Below are 16,852 nucleotides of genomic sequence, written 5' to 3' on the forward strand. Positions count from 1 at the left end.
AGTGGGCTGTCAATAGTGTAACTAAGGAGGGGCTGTTCAAAGTAATACACATTATTTAGGCATTCATCTTTCAATGAAGTGGAGAGGGTTACCTGTCCAAGAGTTCCCCCCCTATAATGTTAGAAATGGCCCATGAGAGGGGGAGGGGATCTGATAGGTGTACCTTATACTTTGGTCTTTAAAAACTCCCTCAAATAAATGTTATCTTGATGTTGGCCAAGAATGTTTGTGTCTAATCAGCTTTCCCTGTTTATGTGCAAAATAATTTTTTTTTGTTTGACTCCACAGTTTCCTTCCACGCCACAGACTGTGGCCTCCCACTTTGCCCAGCAGTGGGACTTTCCTAACTGCGGAGGGGCAATTGATGGGAAACACATCCACATCATCCCACCCCCCAACTCAGGGTCGTACTATTATAATTATAAGGGGTTCAATAGTATTGTGATGTTGGCGGTGGTGTCGGCTACTTATGAGTTCCTGTATGTGGACGTGGGGAAGAATGGCCGGATGTCCGATGGTGGAGTCATCGCCCAGACGGAGTTCTACAGGCGTCTCCAGAATGGCAGCTTGGACTTGCCACCTCCAGAAGACAATGTGGAAGGACTCCCATTTGTCTTCGTTGAGGATGAAGCGTTTGCGCTGGGGGACCATCTTATGCGGCCATTCCCGATGAGGACCCTCACCCCGAGCCAGAGGGTTTTTAATTACCGGCTGGCCAGAGCCAGAAGAGTGGTGGAGAACACGTTTGGAATCATGGCCAGCCGGTTCCGCCTATTTCTTACACCCATACACATGGCGGAGTACAAACTGAATCATATTATCCTGGCGTGCTGTGTTCTACACAACTTTTTACGGCAACATTCTGCCAACTATGCTGGCTCAGTTGGGCCTGAGGCTGGACTTCAAAATGAAACAACCCTGACGGCGCTTGAAAGTAGCTGTCCTGGCTTGCCCCCCCCCCCGAGTGCCCGTGATGTCCGTCTAAGATACCTTGAATACTTTGCGGGTAGGGGGGCCATCAATATGCCAGACAATGTCTGAAACCTTTTTCAAATAAAAAAAACAAATAACTACTCAAATCTTTGGTGACATTTACTGCTTGTGTTTGTTTTAGCTGACCCTGACAGAAATGTGATGAGTCCTGAAAATGGCGTGATTGTGTAACCTTACAAAGCACTGGTGGGTGTTATTTACTAAAGGCAAAGACACTTTGCACTACAAGTGCACTTGAAACTGCACTTGTAGTGCAAAGTGGATTTGCCCTTAGGATATAGCACCCATTGTCACAGAAAACACCAATTAGAGCACCACAAAAGTGTTGGAGCGTTGAAACAATAATCCACACATTCTTGATTATCAATCTTTTTAATACCAGCACAATCACATGTGCATTTAGAAAAGTTTTTTTTTAAAACAAACCAACATGTTTGTTGTATAACAATTTTTGGGGTCACATTAGAAAAAATAGAAATGTCCATTCAAGATAAAACAGGCATGTTTAAAACCAACAAGAAAGACACAAATCTTGAACTTACAAAGTTCACATTTGGTAGAACTTGAAGGCAATATCAGACATGAGTATTTACAAACTGCGTTTGATATTGCGTTCAGATGGGGTGAAGTCACCCCAGGAAAAGACAAATTTTGAAGAAGCACACAAATTTCCGACTATCAACATGTGCTACCTGCCATCACGGGGGATCAAGGGACGTGTTTTGGGGGTGCAACCCCTTCCTCACAGCTACTTTATTATTGAGGAAAGGGTTGCACCCCCAAAAGTGTCCATTGATCTCCCGTGATGGGAGATAGCACATGTTGACACACTGTGTGCATCTTCAAAATTTGGCTTTTCTCAAATTTGTCAAAAAAATGTCAAAAATTTGTAGCACACAAAAAAACAAAGGGATTTTGAGGGGTTTTAAACTCTCCCTAAAACATCAATGATGTTCTTCATTTTTTGAAGAACATCATTGATGTTTTTTTTGATGTTTTCCAAGTCCCTATTACACCCCATGATCTCCCCGATCAGGATCTGTGCACTTTCCGAGGTGAAAGGATCTGGATCCACAACATCACGATCACCTAAAAAGATAGAAACCAAAAAACACCATGTATTATAAATATGCCGGTGTCCATCTCTTACCTGAGCCTGTGGTTGCAGACACTCACCTGTTGTGGTGCCAATTTCCACCACGTCTTCCTCCTCCTGCTCTGCTTGTTCTGGGTGGATTTCCCCATCTTCCAGAGGTGGGGGGTCTGTGGTCTCCTCGGACGAGGGGTGTCCTCCGAGTCTTTTCTCCCCTATGTAAAAAAAAAATAGGTCTACTTAGCACACAGATATTTGATGGCAGAACTATAAATATGAAACATTGCTTGGAAGTGGGGTACAATTGTCTGTTTTGGCAGAGTTCCAAGATGTTGCATTTTTCTTGTCCTTTGTGAAGCTTCAATACTTACCTGTTTTGTACAAGCTTCACAGATGGAGACACCCCTATAGTATACACTGGAGCACCTGTGTGGGCCCCCTAATAAAAAGGGTGTTCTGGGGTCCCACACTAGTGCTCCAGCGTCCAGATGTGTAAACAGCTGCTGAGTGTCCTCTCCTTACACAGAATCTAGTTTGCATTTCATTCTAGTTACAAACCCATCTATACAACCAAATTAGTTTCACACAAGTAGACCCTAAAAAATGTGGCCAAATGCATATGGCCAAAACAATGGTGTTTTATAGACTGAAAGAAAAATGTTTTATACGAACGAATAATGTGCCCATGAACATGAAAGTTGCCATTTTAAACTGGATAACAGTTAAGAAAAGCACACGGAGCAGCACGAACGTAATAAACATAAAAAGAATAGGAACACAGCACAACTACTTACTTTTTTGCAGCACTCTCCGGATCTTTCTGTACTGCTCGTGCTCTCTTAATTTTAGGTCCGACCACTGCTTCCTGAGCTGATCTTTTGATCGACGTACCCCGAAATTCCGGTGCAGACTTTTGACCACTTTCGCCATGATCTTGGCCTTTCGGACATTGGGGTCGGGGTAAGGTCCATACTTCCCATCATAGTCGTCCTTCTTCAGGATGTCCAACATCTCCCCAAAGGACATATTTGATGCCTTAAATCGTCTCCTTCTAGATCGGGACGTTTCAGGCTCCGGGCTTTCTTCCTCCTCGTTGGTGTAATTATCAGACACCTGCTCTGACTCCGCCATGTGCTCTTCCCCACTGCGACGGATGAGAAGGGGCGGGGAATAGACTAGAAAGAACGTCAGGGGCGGGCGGAGTTTCACGCATGCGCAGTGTCTATAAAGCGTAACATGCGTGCGTAGTACGTACGATCTGTGAGCGGAGGAAGGAGTAACGGAGGCGCCGATCATGATTGCGAAGGTAAGATTTAACATTGGGCCTATACTGCTTCTAGATTGAGGCACAAGTTTAGAAGACTTTAGGCTGACATTAAGGTTTGTCTTGTGTTGTGTCTTGCAGTGAAAATTGATATCTTGAAAGATAAGAACTTTATGCCAATCTTCATTGATATGTTCAGGGAGCTGCCCTGTCTGTGACAGATAAACCACCCTGAATATAAGAACCAAACAAAGAGGAAGGCAGCGCTGGATAATTTGTTGGAATTTGTGAAGACGGCGATCCCCACGGCAGACATCACCTATTTGAAGATCCTAATTGGTGGCCTGAGGAGCACTTATCTAAGGGAGCACAAAAGGTCCAGGATTCCCAGAGATCAGGAGCTGCAGATGACGTTTATGTAATTATGTAACTATGTAACTAATGTAATGTCCCCAGGCTGTGGTACTATGACAGACTGCATTTTCTGGCAGGTCAAACTGAACCCAGGCCAGCACTATCCAATCTTCCTTCCACGCTTCCTTCCCCCCCAGCTGAAGCTTCTGAAGCCCAGCCTGGGCCTTCCAGGCAGCAACATGTGGAGGAGCCCAGCTTGAGCCAGGTAGAGCATTCCTCTAAATCTTCATGGTTGTCCAATCAATGATGTTAACTAGATGTTAGTTTGAGTACTAATTTATGATTGTGATTGATGATGCAAAAACTAAAACCATGTCCCTTTTTCATACACAGGGAAGTCTCAGCCAGGAGGTGGCCGGGCCAAGCAGGCTGCCTGATACCCAGGTCCCTCCCTTACACCTTCAAAGACAAAGTGGCAGGAAGAGGAGTAACCTGGAGGAGGCTGCCATAGGCCTCTTTTGGAAGGCTACAGAGGCCCTGAGAAGCCCCCACAGTGTGGAGGAGGACTTTGCTGGCATAACTGCCTGCAAAATGATGCAGATGGAGGAGGGCCAATGACTCCTGTGTGAGTCCTTAATTTTGGAAGCTCTCAATAAGGGGTTGAGGGGCCAAATAACATGTGCTACCCACATTTGTAACCTCACACATAGTCCTCCTCCTCCTCCAGGTCCTACTCCTCCTCCTGCCACATCTCCAACACCAGAGCCACAGCCGGGAAGGAAGCGTGGAAAGAAGACCAGAGAGTGATGACCCTGGGTTCAGTCTGGTCTGGCAAAAGATGCAGCCTCTTGTAGTACCACAGCCTGGGGACATAGATGTCATCTGCTGATTTCATGATCTCTGGGACTTCTGGACCAGATTGCACTCCCTTAGATATGGACTCCTCAGGCCACCAATTTTGCAGTAAAAGAATTGATGTCTGCCCTGGGGGTCCAAGGCTTCGCCAATTGATGAGGTTTCTCCAGCGTTGCCTCCCTCTTTGTTTGGTTCTGAGCCCTTAATAAAGGAATTTTTGTTTCAATTATACTCACCTATGTGTGTTTTCCTTCAAAAAGGACAGTTTGTTTGTGAGGATTCAGGTACATTTCTAAAGTACAATGTGAAATTAACAAGGGACACCAACACCAAACAATCTCCTTGAGATTAAATAATACAAGATATCAATGGTGTTGTGGTAACTTGACACACAAAACACACACCAAAATATTATGGAGTAAAACTAAAAATAAAATAAAACAAAGATCAGCCTTGAAAAAAATACAAACCCAAAAAACAGCCTTGAAAAAATAAATAAATAAAACAACAAAAAAGAAATTTGGTCAGATGTGACAAATCAAAATATATTGAGGGAATCACAATAAATAATAAAGAAAGAAGTTTGTGAGAAGTCTGTGTGAATATGAGCAGCAAAACTACTTCATTCTTCTCACATTATAAAGAAGAAGAGAGTGCGCTGTATTAAACCATTTTTTACATTGCAGCGTGATGAAAGTGCTCTATCCATTCCGAACGCTAATTTTACCAGAACGAGCTGTTCCGTCTCAGAATTTCTTCTGAGCATGCGTGGCACTTTGTGCGTCGGAATTGTCCACACACGGTCGGAATTGACGCGATTGGATTTTGTTGTCGGAAAATTTTATAGCCTGCTCTCAAACTTTGTGTGGCGGAAAATCAGATGGAAAATGTCTGATGGAGCCCACACACGGTCGGAATTTCCGACAACACGCTCTGATCGCACATTTTCCGTCTGGGGCATATGAGTCCATTTTTAGAAGATACTTGCGCATAAACCACTCTTTAATCAAGACTGTACCAAGACCCCAGGCTATATCAGTTGAGGTATAAGTCAGAGAAATAAGGGGGAGTCAACTAAAGCAAATAAAGGGGCCAAGGCAGTGTTAAGCCCTGGGGGTTTACAACACTATATGTCTGCAGACTCTAGCATCTCGGAAGAAGCGCAAAGTAGCCTCAGGATGGGAGCCCCAATGCGTCCAGGGATAAACAAACAAAAACTGGTAGAAGAGGAGAATAAAACAGGGAAAGTGCAAGAAGGTAAAACAACAAGACCAAAAAGTAACGGGAGACACCCCCAAGTTAGCGTTAAGACCCAAGAGGGGACACAGAGGAAAAAGTGGTGGGGAGGATGATCCAACAGGGAAAAGACCCCCCCAACTAACAACGCAGGAGGAAGGCATACAAATCAAAGAGATGCTGGCAGAGATGCTGTCCAAAATGGAGGCATCACTGAAAGTAGACATAGCTGCAGTAAGAATGGACATTGGGCAGATACTTGGAAGGGTGGAAGAGACGGAGGGCAGATTAGACGACCATGAGCAACGTTTAGAGGATATTTGCAAACAACTAAATTACCTTCAAAGTGCAAACAGGGGTCTCCTCTATAAATGAGAAGATTATGAGAATCGCAGTCGACGTAAAATTTGCGAATTAAAGGGCTCCCTGAGAAGTATAGGAACGAGGAATTGACGGCAATATTACAACAGTTATTCAAACCCCTTTTGGAAAAAGAACTGTTAGAGCCTTTGAAACTAGACAGAGTCCACAGGATTGCACGGTATACTACACACAGATCTGAGAGCCCAAGAGATGTTATAGCGCGGTTCCATTATGCAGAATAAAAATAAAAAATTATGGAAAAACTGCAGAATTCCCCAGGAGTACGCTATGAAGGAGTAGAATTACAAGTTTATGCAGATCTATCTGCAGAGACTCCTAAAACCCCTTACTGAGCGTATGAGGTCATCTGGGATAACCTATCAATGGGGGTTCTCGGCTTGTCTGATTGGAAGAAAAAATGGTCGAAGTGCAGTATTAAGATTTCCGGAAGATTTAGGGGACTTTTGAAGTAAATTGGATATTTCACCTCCTCCTCTCTCCCTGGCTGGGGAGAGGAGGAGGGAGCAGTACACCCCCAAAAGATGCTGAGATGGTACAGGGGAGGTAGGGGGGAGGGGGCTCTAGCTAGCGGAATGAGTCGGTGCTCGAGGCAGGGGGATGGCATTAGTAAGTGCGGGGTGGAAGGGGAGGGCGAGGGGGGATGGGGGGTGCTTGGAGGGGTGGTTGACGTGAGCCCATTAGGGAGTATGGCAATGGGGAGACACCAGGTGGGTGCCCCCATGGTCCATATACTGAACAAACAAGGGGTCTGCCCAGACCACCAGGCAATTTGTTCCAGACAAGAGGGGAGACAGGGAGGGGGGGTTTGGGTGGGTAAGGGAGGGGGGTAAGGGAGGGAAGGGGAGGGGTTTGAGGTGGGGGTTTGCTTTTTTTTATCTCTCTCTCTCCATGTTTCAGAGTGTCTAGCTGGATTCGCCGGACGCTTCTACTTGAATGATATATGGGAGTTGTAAATTTGGTCACGTATAATCTAAGGGGTAGGGATGAGCCGAACACCCCCCTGTTCGGTTCGCACCAGAACATGCGTACAGGCAAAAAAATTTGTTTGAACACGCAAACACCGTTAAAGTCTATGGGAGACAAACATGAATAATCAAAAGTGCTAATTTTAAAGGCTTATATGCAAGTTATTGTCATAAAAAGTGTTTGGGGACCTAGGTCCTGCCCCAGGGGACATGGATCAATGCAAAAAAAAGTTTTAAAAACGGCCGTTTTTTCGGGAGCAGTTATTTTAATAATGCTTAAAGTGAAACAGTAAAAGTATAATATTCCTTTAAATTTCGTACCTGGGGGTGTCTATTGTATGCCTGTAAAGGGGCGCATGTTTCCTGTGTTTAGAACAATCTAACAGCAAAATGACATTTCAAAGGAAAAAAAGTCACTTAAAACTACTCGCGGTTATTAATGAATTGCTGGTCCAACAATACACATACAAGTTCATTGATAAAAACGGCATGGGATTTCCCCACAGGGGAACCCCGAACCAAAATTAAAAAAAAAATGATGTGGGGGTCCCGCTAAATTCCATACCAGGCCCTTCAGGTCTGGTATGGATTTCAAGGGGAACCCCGCACCAAAATTTAAAACAAAAATGGCGTGGGGTCCCCCCAAAAATCCATACCAGACCCTTATCCAAGCGCGCAACCTGGCAGGCTGCAGGAAAAGAGGGGGGGACAAGAGAGCACCCCCCCTCCTGAACCGTACCAGGCCACATGACCTGAACATTGGGAGGGTGCTTTGGGGTAGCCCCCCAAAACACCTTGTCCCCATGTTGATGGGGACAAGGGCCTCTTCCCCACAACCCTTGCCCGGTGGTTGTGGGGGTCTGCAGGCGGGGGGCTTATCGGAATCTGGAAGCCCCCTTTAACAAGGGGACCCCCAGATCCCGGCCCTCCCCCCTGTGTGAAATGGTAAGGGGGTACAAAAGTACCCCTACCATTTCACAAAAAAAAGTGTCAAAAATGTTAAAAATGACAAGAGACAGTTTTTGACAATTACTTTATTTAAATGCTTCTTCTATCTTCTTTCTTCTATCTTCCTTCGGTTTCTTCCTCCATGTTCTTCTTCTGGTTCTTCTGGTTCTTCCTCCAGTGTTCTCGTTTCTCGGTTCTTAAATAACGGAGGGTGGGGCCATCCGGTGACCCCGCCCCCCTCTGATGCACGGGGACTTGACGGGGATTTCCCTGTGGTATTCCCCGTGACGTCAGAGGGGGTGGGGTCACCTGTTACGATGCCGAAAAGGCTTTTGATAGAGTTGACTGGGGGTTCATGTTTGAAATATTTGGGAGTTGGTGAGAGGATGATGAGGTGGATTGCTTCTCTATATTATCATCCAAGAGCCAGAATTAGAGTGAATGGAGCCCTGTCTTCTCCCCTTGAATTATTTAACGGGACAAGACAGGGTTGCCCCCTGTCCCCAATCTTATTTATAATAACTTTAGAACCCCTACTGACAGCGATCCACAAGAACCCAGATATTAAGGGAATTTGGGCGGGAGAAAGGGAATATAAGGTAGCAGCATTTGCAGATGATCTGCTTTGCTACATCTCTAGCCCCAGAACAACAATCCCCATTGTGCAAGGAGTTCAAGCGATATGGGGAACTTACAGATTTCAAAATAAATATGGTTAAATCTGAACTTTTAAATATAACACTCCAGATGGGAGAGCAGAGGGCAATCCAACCCAAGTTCCCCTTTACTTGGCGCAGGAAGGAGTTGAGATATTTGGGCATAACATTGACATCAAACCTGAATGACTTGTTTAAAGCTAATTATATTCCTCTGCTTATTAAGATTATAGATCGATTGAACTTGATGGACTATCGATCTTTGTCATGGATTGGCAGGATAAACGCTGTTAAAATGTTTGTCCTGCCAATGCTGACTTATACTTTTTCAATGATCCCAACCGCACTCCCTCCTGACTTCTTTAGAAAATTACAATCTATGGTATTGAGGTATATTTGGGCATGTAAACGCCCTAGGATAGCGTACGATATTATGACTAGGGAAAAAAGACAGGGAGGATTGGGAGCTCCAGACTTTAAAAAGTACTATGAAGCAATTTCTATTTCTAGAATTGTAAATTGGCTGCACAATAAAATAGAAAAAAGTTGGGTGAATATAGAAATAGCACAAAGTGGGGTAGATTTAGAAAAAAATGATATGGATTCCGCCACAATTTCACGAGTTAGGACACAACACTCATTTTTTGACGAGGAACACATTTAGGATTTGAGATAGATTAAGTAAGAGATTCCAATGGGATTACAATTCACCACTTATATCACTTATTAACACTAATTACTTTAAACCAGGAAAGCAGGAACACTTATACTTTACAAGGTGGGCAAAAAAAGATGTAATACAATTGCAGGATGTGATGAGGGGTAATAGATTTTACACATATACAGAAATCATGAGGGAATGGGGAAACAAACCACTGGATAAATGGAGGTATGCTCAGATACAGCACTTTATACACTCTCTTCCACAACCACTGAGGGAAAAAGGCCAACTTAGAGCAATAGAAAAATTTCTAAGCTCCCCCTTGAGTACAACTGGTAGTATATCTAAAATCTACAAAATACTTAGGGATGAAGCAAACAATGGGATGCCCACTTGGATAAGTATAAGTGGAAAAGAGAAATAGGGCCCCTGAGAGACGAGGAACATAGGCTTAAGATATTAAAAATGGTTTACTTATCGGCAAGAGATACCCAGATGCACTAAATGAGTTATAAATTAATAGCAAGGTGGTACGTGACCCCCCAAAGGGCGCATGAATATAGGACAGAGAACCTCCCAACCTGTTGGAGGGGATGCGGGGTCTTGGAAACGTTTGCGCATGTATGGAGGGACTGCCCCAAAATTTATATCTTTTGGGGAGAAATTATAGGAATAATTATACAAATTACGGGAGAGCGGATTAAAAAAAGTCCATGGACGTGTTTGTTTCATGATACAGATATGAAAGTACCCCAATATAGTAGGTCATCAGTTCCGTTTCTTCTGAATGCTGCTAAAGCTCTAATACCATGCTTCTGGAAAGTCTCGTAAGCTCCAAGTGTGAAAGACTGGATAATAAGGGTGGAGTGGGTGAGATCTTTGGAGGAGTCAATACATCTAATAGAAGGTTCACGGGAGAAATATCTTAAGATATGGCAGAAATGGCTCGAATTTAGGAAAACGGAGAAGAGTCTATTATTGATGGAGACATAGAGGCAGCTGACGTATTAGGAAAGGGAGAGGGAGATTGAGGGATGTAGGTGGGAAGGATAAATGTGTGTATTATTTTTAAGGTTTGTAATGTGCTGAGAATTCCCCTTGTAGGGAAATATGTATTTTTGTATTACTGTAAAATAAAATAAAGAATATATTAAAAAAATACCCCTATCCCCATCCAAGTTTATTAACCTCTAAATTAAAAAAAAAAAAAAAAAAAGTTGCTGGAATGTTTCCTGTCTCAAGCGAGCCTGTGAAATTAGATGTTCTTGGCTGTGCAAGGTGGGGGATCCCTATTCACCAGGGGCTTCTACAGGGGATGCAACTCCCAGGACCAGTTAGCACTGTTTGGATGATCTGACAAAGGCTCAGTCAGACAAGTAGCAAATGCCCTTTACAAGCAGGGACTGCAGGCCCCCTGTTTGTGTAGCAAAGTCCTAGATCCCAGCTGTCTTCCTCCTGTGGCTACTGATCCCAGCACCACCTCTTCAGGCACTGCCTGCTGCAGCTGCCCCTTTCTCTAGCCTTCCTAGCTAAGACTCCACAGTCCTCCCAGACTGACTCTGCATCCATTCCAGGATGCTCTCTCCCAGTCTTCTCAGGCATGCCTCTCAGTCTTCTCCAACTGTATCACTCACCAGCCCACCTGGCTGTCTTCCTCCCTGGAGATTTGCCCAGCAGTGGTCTCCTGCTGTCCTCCTTCTGCTCTGTGCCTCCAGTCAGTATACCTCTGTATGTTGTGAGGAGGATCCCTTCTACACCGGAGCCCAGGCCCAAGGTCACCCCCCAGACTAGGGGGCTACTCTCAAGGGCCACGACAGCCTAACACTCCATCTCCAGCTTCCACCCAAACTCCACTATCCCAGTGGGGCTGACGCCACCTGCCACACATTGCAGATTGTCACTTGCCACGACGTCACCTGCCACATGTAGCGGATTGGCACTTGCTGTGTCCCAGAGCAAAGGCAGGCAGCAGAGAGATGATGTAATCTCTCTTCTGCCCGCGGCTGCACAGTGAGGGCGGAACTGCAGTGATGCAGGGCGGGCGGTAAGAGATGATGTCATCACTCTGCTCCCCCGTCCGCCGGCCCGCTGATTGGCCAGCAAGCCTGCTCACCTGCCGACTATTCCCCTGTTCTGCCCGCACACTCCTTTCAGCTCGGCGCCGGTGTTCTGATGAGAAAGGTCCCCTATCGCACAACTGTAGGGTGGGTTTTGCAATGTTGATTGGTGGGTTGGCAGGACCTTTAACTACTGAACACAGGCAATTTGTATGCATCCGCCCCTTGCAGAGTTGCATGAGCATCGGGAGCGTGCGGCAGCGTGTGTCTTGATTGCGCAGGTGCCGTGTACGGCTGATCAACAGCTATTCATGTTCGGAGATTTTCGGCGGCTCCGTTGAGCTCCATACTGCGCAAGCGCTGCGCCTACGCAGTACAGGGCGGGTATTATCCGACAGGGGACCTTTCTCGGCACAACACCGGGCCCCTCTCAGTGGGATCCGCAGTGGAGCGGGCGGAACGAGCTGGCTGGTGTTCGGCAATTTGCCGCCCCCCTAAAAGTGCCACCTGGGACAATGGTACCATCAGGTCCCATGGTAGGGCCAGCCCTGCCCCTTACTTATCTTTATGCGGTAGTGCAATACATACTTAAACTTTAATGTGCTATTATTATAGGCTCTGGATGGAAATGTGTTGCTGATTTAGAAATGGCCAGCTGAGTAGTGTTAATTTTTATGTCAATTTTTGATTTAGTTTTAGTTCTAGTCTTTTTACTAAAATGCCATTTTAGTTTTAGTCGTATTTTAGACTTATGACTAAAATGCCATTTTAGTTTTAGTCGTATTTTAGTCATCTGAATTATTTTAGTCATATTTTAGTCAACTAAAATAGTGTTAATTTAGTCGATGTGTCAGGGCTGGGCTCAGCCCTTCCTTCTCTGAGCTGGCCGCTCAGCAGTCAGCTAATTGCCAGCTCCCATCTTTCTCCACAGTTACCCAGCTGTTGATGATCCTGCTTGTCAGTCCTGCCTACTTAAGCCGTCCAGAGGAGCTCTGCCTTCGCCTTGGTCACATCACAAGAAACTATCTCCTGCTTTCCTGTTTAACCACCCCAATACAGTGCACTTACACCCCCTTCCTGCCCAGACCAATTTTCAGCTTTCAGCGCTCTCACACTTTGAATGACAATTACTCAGTCATGCAACACTGTACCCATATGAAATTTGCGTCCTTTTTTTCACACAAATAGAGATTTCTTTTGGTGGCATTTAATCACTAGTGGGTTTTTTATTTTTTGTGCTATAAATAAAAAAGTCCGTAAATTTTGTGAAAAAAATGCCTTTTTCTTTGTTTCTATCTAAATTTTGCAAATTAGTCATTTTTCTTCATAAATTTTGGCCCAAATTTATACTGTTAAATATCTTCAGTAAAAATAACCCAAATAAGTGTAAATTATTTGGTCTTTGTGAAAGTTATAGAGTCTACAAACTATGGTGCCAATCACTGAAAATTGATCACATCTGATCACACCTGATGTACTGAAGGCCTATCCCATTTTTTGAGACACTAACAAGTCAGGAAAGTACAAATACCCCCCAAATGACCCCTTTTTAGAAAGTAGACATTCCAAGGTATTAAGTAAGTAGCATGGTGAGTTTTTTTAAGTTGTAATTTTTTCCCACAATTCTTTGCAAAATTAAGATTTTTATTTTTTTTTTACAAAATTGTCATATTAACAGGTTATTTCTCTCACAGAGCATATGCATACAACAAATTACACCCCAAAATACATTCTGCTACTCTTCCCGAGTATGGCGATACCACATGTGTGAAACTTTTACACAGCCTGGCCACATACAAAGGCCCAACACTGAAGTAGCATCTTCAGGCATTCTACGAGCATAAATGACACATCTCATTTCTCAACCACCTATTACACTTTTGAAGGCCCTGGAGCATCAGGACAATGGAATTGCCCCCCAAATGACCCCATTTTGGAAAGCAAACCCCCCAACGTATAATCTATGAGGCATAATGAGTCTTTTGAAAGGTTCGGTTTTTTCCAGAAGTTTTTGGAAAATGTAGAAAAAAAATTAAAACCCATTTTTTTTTACAGAAAGTTGACCATTTCTACGATATTTTCAACACATAGTATGTACATAGCAAAGATGACACCTCAAAATACATTCTGCTACTCCTCCTGAGTATGGTGCTTTTAGTAGTATCCACAGAGGAGAGCACTGGTCCAGGCAGCAGGCAGGGATGTGCTTAGCAACAGCAATAGTAATTATCCAGGCAGCAGGCAGGAATATTGTCTATAGTCAGCACAGGGATATTGTCAGCACAGCACAGTCCATAGAAATTGTCCAGGCAGAGACAGCCAGCACAGCCATAATATTGGTCCTGGTACACTGTTACCTGCAGATACTCATTGTACCACTCTCCAGCACTTCATAAACATACTGCCTCTTGCTACAGCTAATTATTTACATAGTCCAGGTAGCGGTGTGGTCCGTTCATGCAGCAGGCAGAGGCATGATGGCAGTAAGTCAGCAGCAGGCTGAGGGCCGCAATCAGGTAAGACCTGTGCACAGGGGTAGAGGCTTCGACCCACCCAAATCTCTATGAAGCCTCCAGACTCCAGACCCTAATCCGTAAATTCCGAAACCCAGAGAAAACGAAAAAAATAGTTTTCTCCATCCGGAAAAACAATTCTGGAGCCCCTCACATATGTGAGACCCCTGTGTACTACAGTAGCAGGGCAACGGATCAGTCCAAGCGGTAGGCAATAGCATAGTCCATAAAACAGGCCAGGGTCAGTTCACGTGCAAGCAGTCCAAGCGGTGGACAGTAGCGTAGTTGATAAAACAGGCCAGGGTCAGTTCACGTGGAGGCAGTCCAAATGGTAGGCAGAGGCATAGTCACAAAACAGGCCAGGGTCAGTTCACGTGAAAGCAGTCCAAATGGTAGGCAGAGGCATAGTAAAAAAACAGGCCAGGGTCAGTTCAGGTGGAAGAAGTCCAAACAGTAGGCAGAGGTATAGTCAAAAAACAGGCCAGGGTCAGTTAACGTGGAAGGCAATGGCATGGTTATTTGGGGAAGCACGGAAAATGGTCAGCACAGATGATGAAAATGGAGAAATGGTTAAAAATATGGGCTAATATTTTAGGGATGTATAATAAAGTTGGAAGCATTCACCAATGCAAAGGCCAGGTTGGGAGGGACACAGGGGACAATGGTAGCTGGTATCTTTTCGAGATCCTCTTTTGGTGCACACGCAACATTTTTTTTGCCGTCTTCGGCCTGCTTCAGATGGTGGAATGTTGAAGGGGAAGTGGCACTCATGAAGTCGGCAAACAGCCTCAGAGCGTAGGTCTTCTGGGGGGGTGTCTTTGGTGATAGATGAGGGACGTAACAACTTCTTCTATGAATTGTAGGAAGGGGGCAGGGCTTTCCGTGGATTTGGTGTAGACTACGTAGGAATTATAAACGGCCAAATGGATGAGATAAATTGCTACCTTCTTGTACCAGAATCGGGACCTCCTTATCGACAAATAGGGCTGAATCATTTGATCATTGAAATCCACCCCCCACATGTAGAGATTATAATCTTGGACACATACTGGCTTTTCAATGGGACCTCTTCTTCTTTGAACCTCAATTGTAGTGTCGTCATGAATGGTGGACATCATGTGCACATCCCTTTTATCCTTCCACCTCAAGGCCAGCACTTCGATGCATCTCAATGCTGCTCTTTCCCCCCTTCACAGCTTTTTGTTTGCTAGAGTTTATAGGAAGCCCTTCCTATTTTTTCTGGAGTTTCCGCAGGCCAGGGTTTTTGCAGTGTATAGGTGTTTGAAAAGGGGCAGGCCAGTGTAGAAATTGTCAAGGTGGGTATGCCAAGTCCCATACAATCTTTCCAGTTGTGCCCATGTAGGCCGGGCACTCAGGGGGCTGGAGCTGGGAATCTTTTCCTTCATATATGTGGAAAGCAAACAAATATCCTGTGGCTCTCTCACAGAGCTTGTATAATTTTACTCCGTATCTGGCCCTTTTGCAAGGAATATATTGCTTTATTCCTAGCCGGCCTGAAAAGGGTACAAGGGACTCATCGACACATATATTGTGATCGGGGACGTTCTGCAAATTGTTGGGAAAAGAAATTTATCAGTGGGCGAAGTATATATAATTTGTTGCAATTTGGATGATTGCGGGGAGGGCACTGGGTGTTGTCGCTAAAATGAAGAAAGCGCATTATCATTTTGTATCGGGACCTGGCCATTACGGCAGAATAAATGGGCATGTTGTGGATGGGGTTGGTAGACTAATAGGCATGTCCTTCATTTTTTTTTGTAAGCCCCATGTTTAGGTTGAAGCCCATAAACAATTTGAACTCCTCCAAATTCAGATCTCTCCACTCAAACAGACGGGCATAGGATGATTGGGGGTTGTTGGCAATATACTGCTGGGCATATAAATTTGTCTGGTCCACAATGAATTGCAGCAAAGTGTCGGGCAAAAACAGATAAAAAAAATCAATCGCTGTGAAATTTTGTGTGTTGGCCTGCACACCTGGCTGTGCTGTGAAAGGGGGAATAATTGGTGATCCCGAGTCCGATGGCAGCCATGTTGGGTTGGCAAGACCATCTGGCATATATGTAGAGGCCCTGGCTCTTGGGGGACGTGACACTCCAGTAGTTGGGGGATTTGAATTTCCTGTGCTGGTACTCAGGCGTGATGTGGCAGCACTGGTACTGGGTCTGGGCATTTGTTTCTGGGGCCTATTGCTGGAGGCATCGCTGGTACTGGGCATTTGATCCCTGGGCCTATCGATGGCGGCAGCGCTGGTACTGGGCCTGGGAATTTGTTCTTGGGGCCTATTGCTGGAGGCAGCGCTGGTACTGGGCCTTGGAATATAATCCTGGTTCCCAGAGTGCCGAGCCCTTTTAGGAGGGACCCATTCTTCCTCCGAATCATTTGCCGATTCACTATTTGGTTCAAATGCCGAATTTGATTCGGAATCACAATTGGATTTTGATGAGAACTCCCCGTTGCTCTCATCAGTCATGGAGAGGATCTGGAACACCTCCTTACTGGTGTATAATCTTTTGGACATGACTCTGATGGCTGTGTGACAGATGGCAGGTGACGGTCACTGATGGACTGTGAGATGGGTGGCAGGTGACGTTCACTGATAGGTGATGACGGTGTGACAGGCCATGGACATTGATGGGTGATGGTCACTGATGGGTGATGACGGTGTGACAGGCGATGGTCACTGATGGGTGACAGGCCACGGATGGTGACGGGTGATGGTCACTGACGGGTGATGGTAACAGACGGGTGACAGGCCACGGTCACTGATGGGTGATGGGTGCACTGCTGACGGTCACTGATGGGTGATGGGTAATGGCTGACGGTCACTGATGGGTGACGGGTAATCGCTG

The 16,852-nt window shown here is 45.1% G+C and overlaps 1 protein-coding gene and 1 long non-coding RNA gene across 2 annotated transcripts in view; one reads left to right on the forward strand and one right to left on the reverse strand.

The window, feature by feature from the left end:
• Positions 1 to 16,852, forward strand: part of GPR179 (G protein-coupled receptor 179) — a 585,836-nt gene that overhangs the window by 386,302 nt on the left and 182,682 nt on the right. The gene's annotated exons all lie outside the window — the stretch shown is intronic.
• LOC141114526 (uncharacterized) overlaps positions 2,172 to 16,852 on the reverse strand; it is a 178,708-nt gene continuing 164,027 nt past the window's right edge. Inside the window, exon 3 of the long non-coding RNA XR_012236917.1 lies at positions 2,172 to 2,301. This is a non-coding gene — a long non-coding RNA (uncharacterized lncRNA). The remainder of the gene's footprint in view (positions 2,302 to 16,852) is intronic.

The sequence above is a fragment of the Aquarana catesbeiana genome, linkage group LG12 (assembly GCF_042186555.1).
Source record: "Aquarana catesbeiana isolate 2022-GZ linkage group LG12, ASM4218655v1, whole genome shotgun sequence".
In the NCBI taxonomy this organism is placed as follows: domain Eukaryota; kingdom Metazoa; phylum Chordata; class Amphibia; order Anura; family Ranidae; genus Aquarana; species Aquarana catesbeiana.